Source organism: Vespula pensylvanica, chromosome 2 (assembly GCF_014466175.1).
Source record: "Vespula pensylvanica isolate Volc-1 chromosome 2, ASM1446617v1, whole genome shotgun sequence".
NCBI classification, from domain to species: domain Eukaryota; kingdom Metazoa; phylum Arthropoda; class Insecta; order Hymenoptera; family Vespidae; genus Vespula; species Vespula pensylvanica.
The window spans coordinates 884,639-889,154 of NC_057686.1; positions in this window are offsets into that span (position 1 = coordinate 884,639).

Sequence of the window (4,516 nt, forward strand, 5' to 3'; positions counted from 1 at the left end):
TATATATATATATATATATATATATAAAATTAGGAAAAAAAAGGGAAGCAGAAAAAAATTAATATTACTAAATGATGGAAAATGATGAGAGAGATGATATCGAAGAGAACGAAAGAGAAAAAATTGAAAGAAAGAAAGGAAAAAAAAAAAAAGAAATATAACAATAAATAGTCGAGAGATGGTCTTCTACGAAGATACGAAGAAGTAATAATCGAGAAGCTTCTCGAGTAACATCCCTCGAGAGTTTCCCCGCTCTTTCTGCGACGTTGGTGTACCGACGCGTAGAGGGGCTAAAGAGAGATAGAAAGAGAGAGAGAGAGAGAGAGAGAGAGTGAGAGAGAGAGAGAGAGAGAGAGAGAGAGAGAAGTAGCTTCGGTTGGAGGGGATCGCCGGCTGGCGAAGAGAGGAGGAGAGCTCCAAGTATGCACGTTAGGGGCAAGAGAGGACCTTGGCCTTTTCGCGGGGCAAAAATAAAACCTGTTGACATCGAAGACCCGCGGGCGCAAGGGAGCCTCTCTTCTCTCTCTCTCTTTCTCTCTCTTTCTTTCTCTTTCTCTCTCTTTCTCTCTTTTTCTCTCCCTCTTTCTCTCTCTCCTTCTTCTTCTTCTTTCTCTTTCGCACGTACACGTTTACCCACGCGTGAATACATCCACGCAATCTATCTTTCTCTCTCTTATATGTATATATATTATATATATATATATATATATTTCTATTTAACATTATTATTTTATAAATCTTTGTGTTTATTTGAACATTATTGTTTCATAAATTTACATTTATTTTAACATTATTATTTCATAAATAATATTTCCTTCTTCATTCGATCTTTGTCTTCTTCTTTAGTTTATTTAATAATCATTCGTTTTAATTCAATATTGTTATAAACCTACGTATTTCTAACTAGACTCTCTTTTATTTATCTTTACCTGTTTATCTCTCTTTCTCTCTCTCTCTCTCTCTCTCTCTCTCTCTCTCTCTCTCTCTCTCTCTATTTTTTTTTCTTTCTTTCTCCATTATATTCCTTAATCAACGTTATTAAAACAATCATATATATATATATATATATATATATATATATATATATATATATATATCAATATCTTATACATTTTTATTATTTTCTTTTCTTTTCTTTAGATTTTCTTTCTCATACAATCTTTATTATTTTTCTGTGTTAATTAATTTCAATGATTATTTAGTTTGGTTAAGTCGATATCGTTTAAAATGAATATAAATAATCTTATATTTCTAACTCAAGTTTTTCTTTATCTATTACTGTTTATGTCTCTCTACCTCTCCCTCCCTCCCTCCCTCTTTCTCCCTCTTATCTGAAGTGAAATATTCAATCGATTAGAAACGGATATAGATTTCCAGTCGTCTTATCAGTACCCATGACCCCTATATACAATACGATCGAGATATAGCGGCTTTTAAACGTGACCATGAAAAAAGGTTACGTGTATTCCAAACGAATGTATTTCCGATTTGCTGATCGAGCATATGAAACGGATGTGAGTACGTAAATATACACACACACACACATTTACATATGTACCTAGGTACGTGAGTGCGTGCATGGATGTATATACATACACGTTTTATTTTCTTCGTCGTATTATAAGAGTTTTCTTTACAAAACATTTCATGTATTTCCAGATTATGTTTATTTTCTCCACGCAATATCCGACAATACAATTGTTAAGAATAAGAATATAAAATATTTCTCTCTCTCTCTCTCTCTCTCTCTCTCTCTCTCTGTCTGTCTTTTTCTTTCTTTCTTTTTCTTTCTTTTCCTTTCTTACCCTAACCCTTCACCCTCTTTCCCACTAGTAGTCACGAAGCATGCGTGCAAGCAACGTGTATGCAAGTACTGTCTACGTATGTATGCAAATACACATGTACATCTACATAGACATATACATTTACACACACACATATATATATATAAAGAGAGAGAGAGAGAGAGAGACTAAGTAATACACCTCTCCAACGACTAGACTGGGCAGAGACGACGAGAAACGGCCTCCAGCAACCTCGCTTATCTGCTTACTAATACACATACACCCTTTCATACACGTTGGCGTCTCTTCGTTCTCTGGAGTGAGGTAAAAGAAGGAGAGGAGAGAGAGAGAGAGAGAGAGAGAGAGAGAGGCTGAGGGGGAGAGAGACAGGGGGAAAAGAGAGAAAGAGAGAAAAAGAGAGACAGAATCAGGCTCCTGTACCTCTCTTTTGCTCCACGCGATCGAGAACGGGTATGCACCCTCTGCATGACGCTGCCCCGAGAATCGCAAGGATCATCCCAACTATCCTCAATTTTTGTTGTTAGACTCGATCTTTCTTCTATCTCTTTTAACTTGTATCTAACATCACTATAATTCGAATATATATTACTAATAGTTATATATACTAATCTTGTATATATATATATAATATTAATATTTATATATATATATATATTGGAATTTACGTCGTTAAAATTATGATGAAATATCATGAAATTTATTTATACGTTTTCGTATAGATTATAAATATTGACCCAATTACGCGTAGTTAGATCTACAAAGGGTATAATTTAATGCAATGTACGATGTGAATAAGTTGATTAAGTTTGCTTCTATTTTTTCAATCACTATTTTTAAACATCTTTTTATCATTATTTCGGATAAGTAGGCAGTATTTATAATAAAAGATGGATACGTGATATATGTAAGTGTTCGATATTATATCCGGATTAATAGACATCTGTCAGTATGTTAAATGAAACATTTCTAAATATAATAATGTCAATATTTTATATTAAGAAATTGTTAATATTTATAATAAACTCAGACAGTATAATTGATACTTAATTATTTATACTGATCGTTTAAGTGATGTTTTATTATAAATATTGACCAAAACATTCATATATATATATATATATATATATATATATATAGCGAACATTTATTTTACAAAACATTTAATTATCATTAATTATTAAAGATACTGATCAAATAAATAGAAATGTTATTTATGTGTTACTGAATTACGTAGTTAGATTTAGTAAAGATATTAATATGAAATGCGATGAATAATCTAGATAAGTTTTTTTTTTGTGCAGGTACTGAATCATGTAGTTAGGCGTTTTATATATATATATATATATATATATATATATATGTAAAAAAAAAGGAGAAGAAAATAATATGAAGTATTTCATGAAGTGCGATGAATAATGTAGTTAAGTTTTTTCCTATATACCGAATCACGTAAGCAGTTAGGCATATCTAAAGAAATTAATCTAAAGTGTTTCACGACGTATGATCAATAATCATTTTTATGAGTTTCATTTAATAATTAATATTTAATTTTTGGACGATATAGCCATATTATTTATAAGATTTATATTTATGATAATACGTTAATGTAATTAATTTTTTTAAGAACATTACGATGAAATATTTATAAAAAAAAAATTGCATTATATCCATATATATTTTTTCTACTGCTATTTGTTACCAAGACAATAATTTTTATATTGACGTGTTTAAAAAATTCTATTAGAGAATTCATTTAATATATTGGATAATAAATATTCGAGTAGATAAGATCGATCGAATTCTAGTTACGATTCAGGAAGCATGTTAAATGTCTGATATTAAAGATCCTATGTTGCGAACGAGCTTTCACTTTCTTTTTTAAAGTTTTCGTTTTAATAATCATCAACTCTAAGAAATATTATTACACCTACGTATGAATTTTATTTCCTTGCATTCGTTACTTTACGACAAGTCCTTAGATATTTCGAAGTTTGATAGAAAATGCACGAGATATTAACGATAAACCGATAGAAATGTTTATTATTGAATGAAACGTTTGAAAAATGTGATGGTCGTTTCTCGTTAAAAAATTTAAGAGAATTAGACGTGGCAAATTTATTTTGGTCGTTATCATGAAAAATTTCTAATGAAAAAAAATATCATCGTTATTTTCGATAACATTAACTTTTTTAATTGATAATAAATTAACGAACGTAAATAGTCGATATATAAATTAATAGAAAATTAAGACGAGGAGGAGGGAGATAGGGGTAGGAAAAGAAAAAAAAAAAAAAAAAAAGAAAAAAGAAAAGCGAGAAAATTTCCCTCGGATTCAAATTCTTATTCAATGTCATTCGATTGGACGAATTTCTTTTCCGTTTTGAACCGGGGGTGCGGCCAAAGAGGAAAAGCTTTGTCGTAAGAGGTAATGGTGGGGCCGATCGGAAAGATTCAAAATGGCGGAAAGATCCTCCCGGCAGCGACCGAGAAACTAATTCCAAAGAGACGGCTATGAAAGACGATTAAATTATGCGAGAAATTATTAAACGAAAATATCATAATGATAAGGAAGAAAATTATATCAGACAGATATCTATATTCTCTATTTAAAAATATTTTCAGTAAAATCGAACCAAAAAAATAATTGTTCGCTTTCAAGAATATTATATACTAATTTTTTTTCTCTTTTCTTCTCTTTCCTTATTTTTTTT